Consider the following 13,473-nt stretch of genomic DNA (forward strand, 5'->3'; position numbering starts at 1 on the left):
ATTTTGTAAAAATCCAAATAACTTTTCAGATCTTTACTATAAAGGGTTTAAACAATGTTTTTCATGCTTGTTCAATGAACCATAAACAATTAATGAACATGCACCTGTGGAACGGTCATGAAGACACTAACTGCTTACAGACGGTAGACAATTTAGGTCACAGTTATAGAAACTTAGGACACTAAAGAGACCTTTCTACTGACTCTGAAAAACACCAAAAGAAAGATCCCCAGGGTTCCTGCTCATCTGCGTGAACATGCCTTAGGAATACTGCATGGAGGCATGAGGACTGCAGATGTGGCCAGGGCAATAAATTGCAATGTCCGTACTGTGACACACCTAAGACAGCGCTACAGGGAGACAGGAAGGACAGCTGATCGTCCTCGCAGTGGCAGACCACGTGTAACATCCCCTGCACCGGATCGGTACATCCAAATATCACACCTGCGGGACAGGTACAGGATGGCAACAACAACTGCTGAAGTTACACCAGGAATGCACAATCCCTCCATCAGTGCTCAGACTGTCTGCAATAGGCTGAGAGAGGCTGGACTGAGGGCTTGTAGGCCTGTTGTAAGGCAGGTCCTTACCAGATATCAACAATGTCGCCTATGGGGACAAACCCACCTTCGCTGGCCCAGACAGGACTGGCAAAAAGTGCTCTTCTCTGATAAGTAGTGGTTTTGTCTCACCAGGGGTGATGTTCGGACTCGCGATTATCAAGAAAGGAATGAGCATTACACCAATGCCTGTACTCTGGAGCGGGATCGATTTGGAGGGGGAGGGTCCGTCATGGTCTGGGGTGGTGTGCATCATTGGACTGAGCTTGTTGTCACTGCAGGCAATCTCAAAGCTGTGCCTTACAGGGAAGACATCCTCCTCCCTCATGTGGTACCCTTCCTGCAGGCTCATCCAGACATGACCCTCCAGCATGACAATGCCACCAGCCATACTGCTCATTCTGTGCGTGATTTCCTGCAAGACAGGAAAGTCAGTGTTCTGCCATGGACAGTGAAGAGCCCGGATCTCAATCCCATTGAGCATGTCTGGGACCTGTTGGATCAGAGGGTGAGGGCTAGGTCTTTTCCCCCCCGAAATGTCTGTAAACTTGCAAGTGCCTTGGTGGAAGAGTGGGATAACTTCTCACAGCAAGAACTGACAAATCTGGTGCAGTCCATGAGGAGGAGATGCACTGCAGTACTTAATGCAGCTGGTGGCCACACCAGATACTGACTGTTACTTTTCAGTTTTTGACTTACATTTTATAAATGTTTAGTAAATACACTTATTCATACTTATTTAAATCAAAAACATAAAATGCCACTTGTATCAGTTTCCTTGTCACGTTGAGGTCAAAATGATTTTAGCTCGTCCTAGTCAACTAAAGTCTTCTTGCTCATTAGCAGCTTTTACAATGAAGCCTGATGTCACTGGTTTCTAATGTTTGCATCTCCTTAATAAATGCTTTACAGGTGTCCACTTACATGAAAGTATAACTTCACAGGTTACTAATGTTGAATAAGTGTTATTAAGCATTTATAACATGTGGGGTAAAATGGCTTAATTTTTGGCAGGTGTTGCATGAATGTCACTCTTTTTTATGCATGTTGTTATAACCACATATCAAAGATGTATAATGCATTAGTAAAGGAACTATTAGTCATTAATTAACTTCTTTACAAATAAACCATTAACAAAAGGAAACATTCTTGTAAAACATTACCATCAAACAAATTGAAGTATGGGAATTATGTAGTGACAAATATATATATATATATATATATATATATATATATATATATATATATATATATATATATATATATATATATATATATATATATATATATCTTTTTATGTTTTATTTATTTATATATATATATATATATATATATATATATATATATATATAAATAAAACATAAAAAAGATGTCATGGTAGTACTTAGTATTTTATGTTTTCCTGGAAGCTGTTTGTGTCATTGACCATGAAAAGATGATTTACTTAACCACTAAACTTTTCCACAGTTTCCGTCAACAGGCAATTTAGTCACACACTGCTGGATATATCAGTGTATGGGGCATTCCAGCGATCTGTGTGTGTGTGTGTGTGTGTGTGTGTGTGTGTGTGTGTGTGTGTGTGTGTGTGTGTGTGTGTGTGTGTGTGTGTGTGTGTGTGTGTGTGTTGTTCTATCATTTGCATTCACAGTGAATGACTCAGTATAATCTCAGTACACTCGCTGGCTAAACAGAGATGGTTTTGAGGAAATGGTTCCATGTTCTTTCACATTTACTTTAAAAATTAAATATTCAAAAACATTTTCAATGGATCAACGCTAGCAGAAGATTAGAAAATATAAAGATTGCCATCTTATCATTTCTATTAAGTGCACAGGCCTGAACATGTTACATGTGTTTTGGCAGTATCTATTCAACATAAAAAAGCTGAAAGATATTGTTTTCTCAGATAGTAATACAGTAATCACGAAATGTATTCTTTTATACCTGACAGTTGAAATCATGCTTTTAACAGTAAACTCTAATGGGATTCAATTATTTAACTCATTGCAGACAATAACATGAGACAAGCTGACAAGTTCACAACTTTTTGTCTTTATGCAGATGGCTTCTGATATTTGCATTTTCAACAGCAAAGACACTTTCCCTGAAATGTAGTTGCATTTTCTCCTCAAACTTATGCCTATATGACCAACTCAAAGTAATTCACACTTTGACACACACAAGCCAACATGCCCATACAAAACTGAATACCCATCAGGCATGAGAGAGAGTCATTTAAAATAATACACTCATAACTGACTGAAATCAATCAGGTTTTTTGACACAAACATTTGCCTATAATCACATCTGTTGTGAGTTTTATTGTGCAGGTGATTTAGCAACAAAAACTGAAATGAATATATATATATATATACATACATAGAATATATTTACATTTTGATCTGATTCTTATATATACAATCTGAGAGTGTGTGAGATACACGATCTTAGCAATCAAACTATCAGTCATCGAAATCATTACCTAAAGACATAATAAGCATTCAGTATTTCATTCTGTTGTGATGTGTGTAAATCATTATTACAATCTCATTACATAAAATGAAGAGATGAGTTATTCTCCCTGGAGCTTTCATTAATTAGCTACACTGAGATTAAGTGGGATTTTATCATAATAAATCTAAATTAGAGACACAACTGTCGCTTCATTGCAAAAGCTCTGGATTCAATTCAAATCATTTAAATTCAATGTATTCAGACATACCCACACCACGACACAGGATTTGTGTGTGTGTTTGTGTGAAAGAGGGTGGAGGACTTTTGCTGGGAGTCTCCCAGACATCCGCCAGCTCCCTCACGGGTTTCCATGGCAACAGAAATATAGAGTGAAGGCACGTCCCTGACGCAATGCAACTTTTACAATTCTCTTACTCTTGTCCCATCCCCCCATATTTTCACCTCCCCATCCCATTCATCTTTCATATTTTTCCTGCCCAAAAACAAAGAGTGAAATATATATATACTCTTCTAAAACTGCTCACTTTAGTACTGGGACAAAACATACTACAGAAGTGTACAAATACAAGTTTATGTACGAAGGAATTATCAAGTAACTCACACACCATTTTGGTGCAATTTATTCTATTTTCTCACAAAAAAATAAAACAAAATTAAAATAAAGAATGTTTCACTCAATATGTATGAACATCATCAGATACAAAAAGAACGTGTGCTTGCACACACCCAACACTTACAGTGCTGTATTAACATATTAAAGTATACATTAATATACAAGTATGATATACTCAACTTACAATGTGTGCTTAAAAGAAGAATGGTCCTTTATTTCACATTATACTGTAAATCAAGAATGATATGCCGATAAATGCAGTAACTCTCATTTGTGTGTTCCTCATCTCTTGACTATTCATTTAGATCAATATCCATGCAGATAAAAAGCATGGATAAATGAGCATTGTTGAAAACCACTTTTTAGAAATGATTGGAGCCATGTCTGATTGACAGTCTATTACATAAGTGTTGTTCCGGCTCATGAAACTCGCCTGTGATTGGCTGGATGGTCACTCAATCTGCCCAGCTTAACAAAACACAAAGAATACTGTAAATTCAGACACTACTGCACCACTGAATCACACCACAGCGTCACAGGGGTTAATCACCTGCTGGTAAAGCATCAGATGTTGGTAAAGTCATTTTGAACTGGTTAAAATTAATTGTTAAAAATGATCTGATATATCTTTAGAATATATTAGAATAATGATTTACATTTCCCTGTCTGCTTGAGGAAAACAGTGAATCTTTGGCCTGTTGTGATTTGGCGCCGACTGCTGGGAGAACACCTGCAAGAGTTTGGAAGTCTGAATTTTGTCTGTTTCATCTAACATTTTCATAGTTAAAAAATAATTTTGCGATTTGAAACTTTGTTTTCTTGTTGTAATAACTGATTTGTCTACTTAAAATTAACATATTTTTGTATGAGCAAATAAAATTGCTTTTATTAAGTCAGAAAGCTTAGATAAGAAAGCCAGACCAAAAAAAAAAAAATTGAGAGAGAGAATTATTTAATGATGGATGGATATCTCGTGATCGTGGTGAAGAATTTCCCCCTACAGACTTAGCATGGAGTTTCTTTATAACTTCACTCCAACTGTAGCATTAAATAGAGGCTTCTTGGCAACTAGATTTTGCTGGTTTTACACACTCTCAACTTCCGCCCACACCTTGTTTGTCTGCTGAATTTCACCCTGAAATGGTAAATTTGTGTTCAGCAGAAGAAAGAAAGTCAGATACATCTGGGATGGCATGAGCATGAGTAAATAAGATCATTTTCATTTTTGTGTGAATTATTTCTGCAAGTAGCACATGGGGGGGGGGGGGCACATTGTCCTCCTTTTGAGATACAATGTTCCACATTGATTTAGCTCAATTCTGTTAAATGTACACTTCAAGTCTGACATTTGATGCAAAAACACTTTATATCAGACCAAACCGACTGCGTATACATTAAATCCTCATCAAGATGGGCATTTGCAGAATTCTAAAGTGTATTTGATCATTTAGGCATTAGCATTCAAACATTAGCGCCTGTCAATCAAACAACACGCATCAACATGTCAGGAAAAAAAAAAGTCAATCTTTTATATTTCATCTAGATCAACCAACCAGTGGTGCTCTTGCTATCGCGATTGATGTAATGAACACCCCTGATCTAGATGTAGATTGTAGGCTAAATATAGCAGATTACGGACATCTCTCTTTTTTTCCTGATAAACATCAAGATTGTTTTATTGCCCAGCCCTATTGATAACATTGCCTTAATCTCTCACATCAACCCAATAATCTCAGTGATAGACACACAGAATCTAGTGAGCAGAAATATGAAATTTACCTTGATATGTTTCTTCAAATTAGAGGCAGGATTAATGCTGATATCTGGCTTGAGCAAGTTAAACTCACATGACACTGTCAAGCAATTGGTCTTTTTTTACTGAGAAAAGCCCTTTCAGGTGCAGCTGTGATGTTCAGGTGAACAGTGCTTGAACAGATGGCACCAAATCTGCAGCTGCAGTTCCAGTATGTGATTTGATTTGACGGGAGACACAAGACTCTCTCTAGCCAATCAGGTTGATAGATAAAAATAAAATCAGGACAGGGAAGTAGTGAACACAGATGGTGGAAAATAGCTCAGTAAAAGTACAGTTACAGCACTTAAAATAAACTCAAGTAAAAGTATACAACTTTAAAACTACTTAAAGTACAATTCCTAGGAAAAACGACTTAATTACAGTAACGTGAGTATTTGTAATTCGTTACTTTACACCCCTGATTATCTTTATGTGTTTGATCACCATTCACTTGCATTGTATGGACCTACAATGCTAAGATATTTTTTTATAAATCTTTGTGTTCTGGTGAAGACAGAAAGTCATATACATCTGGGATGGCATGAGGGAGAGTAAATGATGAGGTAATTTTCGTTTTTTGGGGTGAACTACCCCTTTAAAACTGGTCTGCTTTAAAAACGACAATTTTTTACAGCAAAAAATAAATAAATAAATGGCTTTGCATGCATTCAAACATGTAGAGAAATTCAATTGAAGTTTAAAGAAGCATTCAGTAAAATGTGTGTTTATGTTCGCTGCCACATAGCATAGCCTATGCGCTACATCAAGCTAAAACATTCTCAGTTAACGCCATTGCAAAAATGCACTTTTAGCATTAAGCCATCATTAATATATAGAGAGAAAGTGGCCAATTACATGGGATTTATGAGATAAAGCACATAATATTCGGCTAGTCATATTATGATCTTAACATGGTGGTGCTCATGAATGTGGACATTAAGAAAACACCGTTTCACAATGAATAAGACACCCTATGCCTTTGTCAATCATACATTATGTCGCAGATAATTAATAAAACCAATAAAAACACATCCACGCATGAAAGCCAGAACTTGAAACAACACTCAAGCAAGACTCATTTTAACTGCAGCACGACAGTTTTGTGAAATGAACGTCTCCCGATCTAATAATATTTGCGATTTAATGTTGCTTGAAATAAATGTTGTTTCGTCAGGGTACACGGTTATGCTGCATTCCGTTCAAGTTGGATGTGGAATATTCCTACTTGATATCTCCGACCATAAATATATTCCAACATCTGAATGCTCAAGCAACCTAATTTACGCTTAGAAAACTCCTGATGTTGCTATAACAATGCAAAAAGCACTTACCAATTTACTTGAAGTGAAAATCAGTCTTCCTTTCCTGTTTAATAAATTAAGCAATCACACGCTCATGCAGAACATCTCGAGTTTTTAAATCCATAAGAATCTCTTTCTCAATGGCGTTAGCTGCAGTGATGATGACGATCTCGCGCTCTTCACTTTCAAATTACATCACTTAAAGCGTGATTGCGTCACTCAAGGCCAGCTAGAAGGCCTCAACCGGCACATATCCTCTTCCAGGGCTTGTAATATTGTTTGCAAATTCAAAATTGATAGATAAATGGCATCTTATCCCTTTATTTTATTTTTTTTATAATCCTCTGGCATTATTATTTTTATTTGTTTAATTTTTTTATATCTTAATATTTGAATAACTGAATCCTTTGTACCTGAGATGGAAATTATACAATGTTGATTATGTGGAATTTTCTCATTATGTTATATATGTTAATATGCAGTTTAAATAATGTATTTTTTTAAATAAATACAAAATAAAAGGGGAAGCTACGAGAAAGAAAAAAGAAAAAAAAAAAAAGACCAGCACATATCCTAAAGATCACACCCACCAAGAACAAATAAATCAATCTGATTGGATGATGAATCTGACAATATGACTTTAGTTGCTCATTCATTTGCACTTTTGAGCGATTCTGAAGGCCTGGGGGGTGGAGCTCAGACTCACGCGCTGCTTCAAGATTTGTGAAACAGTTGTCACACTTTGCTTGTAAACATCAAGGAATAAATTCTGGCTGGATACATTTAAAATTTTTCTCTGTTTGTTTGTAGATTAATTAAGAGTGGAAAGCGATTAAAAACGCATAGTCAAAAAGGTGATTGAGAATGAAAAAATGAAAAATATTTATTTATTTGGCATGTTAGGCCAGCAGAGAAGGCTTTGCTGGCCCTGAGAAATCGCCACTGCATTATAACAATACTATTCGGTGGCGGACCAACGACTGGCTGACGAACTGAATGTGTTCTATTGCAGATTTGAAAGGCCCAATTTCACACCCCACATGCACTCTGACCTTCATTTCACACAACCATTAACACCTCCTGCAACCCCCTTCCTACCCCCTCCTGCTACACTACCTGCACTCAAGATCTGTGAAGACGATGTGTGCCGTGTCTTTCGGAAGCAAAGGTCAAGGAAGGCTCCAGGCCCAGTTGGCATCTCACCAGCGTGCCTTCGTTCCTGTGCTAACCAGCTGGCCCCCACCTTCACTCAGATCTTCAATAGATCACTGGAGCAGTGTGAAGTCCCATGCTGCTTCAAACGCTCCGTTATTATCCCTGTCCCTAAGAAACCTGAAATCACAAGACTTAATGACTACAGTCATTTGAGAGACTGGTGTTGGCCCACCTGAAGGACATCACTGGACCCTTTCTGGACCCCCTTCAATTTGCTTATCGATGCAGTCAACATGGGTTTGCGTCACGTCCTGCAACATCTGGACAGACCAGGGACATACGTAAGGATCCTTTTTGTGGACTTCAGCTCGGCTTTCAACACAATCATACCAGATATACTCCGGACTAAGTTAAACCAACTCCCTTGTTCCCACCTCTACCTGTCAGTGGATTACCAGCTTTCGGTAATCCACTAATCGGACAGGCAGCAGTTTGTGAGGCAGGAAAAATTCACTTCCACCACCTGTACCATCAGCACTGGTGCCCCCCAGGGATGTGTGCACTCCCCACTACTCTTCTCGCTCTACACAAATGACTGCACCACCAAGGACCCCTCTGTCAAGCTCCTGAAGTTTGCAGATGACACCACTGTCATTGGCCTCATCCGAGATGATGATGAGTCTGCATATAGAAAGGAGGTTGAACGGCTGGCTGTCTGGTGCAGTCAAAACAACCTGGAGCTGAACACGCTAAAAACAGTGGAGATGATTGTGGACTTTAGGAGGAACACCCCATCATTGTCCCCCCTCACCATTCTGAACAGCACTGTGGCAGCAGTGGAGTTATTCAGGTTCCTGGGCACTACCATCTCACAGGACCTGAAGTGGGAGATACACATCGACTCCATTGTGAAAAAGGCACAGCAGAGGTTGTACTTCCTTCGCCAGCTGAGGAAGTTCAACCTGCCACAGGTGCTGCTGAAACAGTTCTACTCAGCAGTCATTGAGTCTGTCCTCTGCTTCAATAACTGTCTGGTTTGGTGCAGCTACAAAATCAGACATCAGAAGACTACAAAGGACAGTTCGGTCTGCTGAGAGGATTATTGGTTGCCCCCTGCCCCCTCTTCAAGAACTATACACTTCCAGAGTGAGGAAAAAGGCTGGTAAAATCACTCTGGACCCCACTCACCCAGCCCACTACCTTTTTGAACTGTTGCCTTCTGGCCGGAGCTTCAGAGCTCTGAACACCAGAACCGTCAGACACAGGAACAGTTTTTCCCTCAGGCTATTCATCTAATGAACAATTACATTTTCCCCATTGAGCAATAATTATGTGCAACACACAGTTTAAGTCTATTTATATTATCCAACATATCCATTTTGTTCTTTATATAACAGATTGTAATAGATTTGCACTACGTGTGTATATGTATGAAGGTGAGTGTATGTACGTATATGTATAATTATTTATTTTGTATTATTTTTTGTGTGCTGCTGCTGTTTTTGGTATTGTTTGTATTGTTGTAGACTGGAAGCTCCTGTCACCAAGACAAATTCCTTGTATGTGTAAGGTTACTTGGCAATAAAGCTGATTCTGATTCTGATTCTGATTCTATTCTTAAATTACTATTCTTTCTGGGCACAATGTATTTTACAGAGTGCACATTTAATGTCATTATATTAAACATGCCTGCATACAACACTACATTCCAATAAAAGTAGAGCATGAACTATACTTGTGCAGGTAGCAAGTTGCCTGAAATCTTGCAATTTTGCAAACCGCAGAGCACTTGTTTCTGCTTCCTTTAGTGTGTGATGAGAGGAGAAGGGGCGGCAGTGGTCAGAAGTGTGACTGTGATACACACTCACATACACACACCCACACATGACGTGAATGCACCCTGATCCTCTAAAGAAGATCTGCGCACAGACAGACTTTTCAAATCTAACGTGAACTGCTTTGGGTAAGTGCTGTTTTGATAACCTCTATATTCATGCGCCTAGTCATGCTAAGTTTATATGTAAGTTCTCTTTAATAATTTATTAAATTTGACAAGATTTATGCATACGGATTGCTGCTAATGTGACTGTCAAATTTACAGCATTTCAGTATAAAAGTTAGAATATCATCAAATAAGTGCAGTGCTATACCATAAGTCATAAGTGCAAAGTCAGTGGGCATAGCCATGAAATTTTGGTAATTTCGTGCAAGCATGCACTAAGTCTAGGTTGCAAGATAAATAAAATATGATTCTCATCAGGATTTGGATGTATGCTATGTTAAATGATAGGTAATGTAAGTATTATTAATCATTTTCATCTATTTACACACAAATCATTTACAATAACAATTTTATTAATTTATCGAAACATGACAAAATTAAACCAAAGGTATATTTTAATTAAAAATTACAATTTAAACGATAGGAAAATATAATAAAAATAATGAAATAGTTAAAAGAAATTGCAGTGCACCTTTTGCAGTGACTTAAAAATCACTATGACAACAGGTGGAAAAATACTAATACATATTAGATCATGAATACAATTGTGAATATAAAACAAATTATAATAATTGTAAAATAAACCATGACCTCTAAAAAGAACGCATCTCATAAATGTTTGTTTCATAAGACAGCTATGATCTGATTGTCAGAGACATAATGTGATGTCCCACTATATTTTCAGAGGACATGAACTTTATTACCACCTGCCGGTGGAATCTCCAAACAGCAAATGCAGGAACTAAGTTTTAGAGGTCTGCGCTAGTGTTAAAGTGAAACCTGAACCCGACCCATACCTGAGACCGGGTAGCCTGACCCTACCCCGCCCAAACTATACTGTCAGATTTTAAGCCTGAACCCGACCCGAACCGGATTACTATCTAATTTCATCTCCTAGCAAGTACTGTTGCAATAGGCTGTATTTTATGTAAGCACATAGGAAACATTCGTAACAGTATTGAAACAGTTTTAACAAGGCACAGCAGCACCTTAGTACACCCGAGCAGAAGGGAAAAAAAGCATTGACTTACTGTTTATTTGCTGAACTTGGTGCAGAACAATCTGGAATAATATGAAACAATGCAACAGTCCCCTCTATGCAGCCTGAACTTGTTTAGAATGTTGAATCTTTGTGACTACTGTGCTAAAAACAATCTGGATGCAGCCCTAAGAATGAAACAGAGCGCAGGTGTCTCACCATGCATTTTTGAATATTTTAAGATCTTTTTAACTTGACATGGTGTTTAAAATTCTTTAAAATAATTTGGTCCTGTGCAAGACACTGAAGAAAAAGTGAGGAAAACAATGGGAAAACAGAACAGACGTGTGCAAAAACACATTCACTGTGAACGACCCCAAACTCCTCCGTTCGCACATGTCTGTGATTCATTATAAACCCGAACCCGGTTCTCAGATCAGGTTTTTAAGGTTAACGCTCAATCGATTTTTAAACAACAAATCCGACACCCTAAACTTTAAACCTAACCGATAGTGTTATAAATATCACATGTGAGATTAAAAACACAAATGCTGAAGCAACCACTTCATTTTGTGGTGCTTCTACAACCCCATTACCAGCTGGTATTAAGATGTTTCAAGTGATCCATTTACAAATGGTCAGTGCCAATTACAGGTTTAAAATGGGTATCAAATATTTTGTGATCGAATCACAAAAACCACATAGGCCTACGGAGGTAGACAAAGAGTTTTTGCTCATCAAATTACTACCCATTCATTAAAAGACCAAGTGTAAATGCCCTCCAAGTGGATTCAATTTGAGTATAAACCTCCGGATGTGGTGTGAGATGCATTCCAGGCAAAACATGGTCAAGTCTAAATTCATCTGGCTGTTGAAGCAACATATGTACGTTTTACTCCAGCCAATCAGTGCTACGACAGCATTGGAGAATTGCGACAGCTGTTATTGAGTATTTGCAAAGGGCTCACGTTGTGCAATACATAATAACAAATTAAGAAACGGATGCATGTTGTAGGAGAGACAGAACTTATTTCTTCATGGATTTGACGCAGATCGCAGAAGCCCTGAGGGGAAAAATACACAGCGTTATATCCGTTTGGTGAAAACACACTGATGTGTCCAAGTGTAAATTGAATGTGCATATTCAATCGGATAGCAGTCATATCAGTAAAAGTGCATGAAGTGGCCAAGCATAAATAACCCCAAAATCGCACATGACCACATTGTATTTGAGGTGTAAACGCTAATTTGGCCAGAATGGTTTCAGGACAGGAGTGACGCGTCACCCCTCTATTTAAAAGGAAATAACCATTATATTGGAAAACGTATACACAAGCACGAGAACTTCATGGATCTTCTTCAGTGTGTCTGGTATCAACATGCAGGGACACAGATGGCAAACACAGACATCTGAAACTCAGTTAATACAGGTACAGTACTCCAATAAAACAACGGAGAATTCTGAACGAAATGTCGCATTTGTTCTTTGATTGAATTTCAACTACATATGGGAGAAACAGCACACTAGGGCTACGTCCACACAGTCTTGTGAGGCTTGAAATGTCCTGTTCATACGACAGCTTACAGTAGTGGCTTGAATACTCTCAGTATAAACAAACAACCAAAGTCACAACTGTATTCTATAACAGCTGTAACCATAGTGACAGTGACAACGGCAATGTCCATAACATATGTCTTATCACAGTTGACACCATGTTATTAAATAAACAAGTCAAATTGAGGCGCAAGTTCATCCATCAGATCATAATTAACTGACAGTGACTTTGACTGCTTTTTAACAGAGTACAGAGCGCACGCAGCATTTGTGTCAAGTGCCTCGCATCTTCAGATGTCTTTGGATCAACAAGCAGCTAATATCTCCATCTCTGTGAGTTAACAAAACCGCACATGATTTTATTGTCATGCAGTAGCACTCTGACATAGTGACTGATGTATGTCGTCAGTCACTGAACATAGACGATTGCCTCAATCCCATAAACCCCCCACCCACACTGGTGATCGCAGAACTCTACGTAGGGCATCAGGGCCCTGTTATGTGCACATGTGAAACCACACAAGCTTTAAGAATCGAACCCCTAAAAAGGCTTGTGAAAGGTCAAATGTATTTGTAGCTGAAGTCCAGTGGAAGTTCAATGGAAGTGTTTGCCGTTTGATCCCACACGCTTGCGACCCATGCAGCTCTCACATGCTGGGACAGTTCAACCATAGAGTCAGTAATGACCTCATGCTCTTTTTGATTAAACATAAAAAATCATAATAAAAGTTATGACATTAAAGTGTCTGTTGTGTCCTGCTGTGGCCTTTCCATCTGTTTGCCACTGTTTGTCTTTCTTATGTCTATACTTATAGCAGAAGCAGGTAAGAGCAGTAAATTCTGTGCTTCAGTGCTTCCATGGTACAGGAAGTGTGGTTTGAGCTGTTACTCAAATGACAGGAAGTGCTTGACAGATATGTAGACACACTTAAACAGCAAAAAAAAGAGAGTTTTATGCATGCAAACAACTAAAAAGAGTAACAAGACATTTTATCTTAAAATAAAAACAGCATTACTTGAAAGAGAGAGGCATGTTTT

At 38.2% G+C, this 13,473-nt stretch overlaps 1 protein-coding gene across 1 annotated transcript in view; it reads left to right on the plus strand.

The window, feature by feature from the left end:
* Window positions 1-12,685: 12,685 nt before the first annotated feature.
* LOC127639234 (protein kinase C theta type-like) overlaps window positions 12,686-13,473 on the plus strand; it is a 33,236-nt gene continuing 32,448 nt past the window's right edge. The window contains exon 1 of the mRNA XM_052121145.1: window positions 12,686-12,768. The gene's annotated coding sequence lies outside the window, so the exon portion shown is untranslated. The remainder of the gene's footprint in view (window positions 12,769-13,473) is intronic.

This window comes from Xyrauchen texanus, chromosome 47 (genome assembly GCF_025860055.1).
Source record: "Xyrauchen texanus isolate HMW12.3.18 chromosome 47, RBS_HiC_50CHRs, whole genome shotgun sequence".
NCBI lineage: Eukaryota > Metazoa > Chordata > Actinopteri > Cypriniformes > Catostomidae > Xyrauchen > Xyrauchen texanus.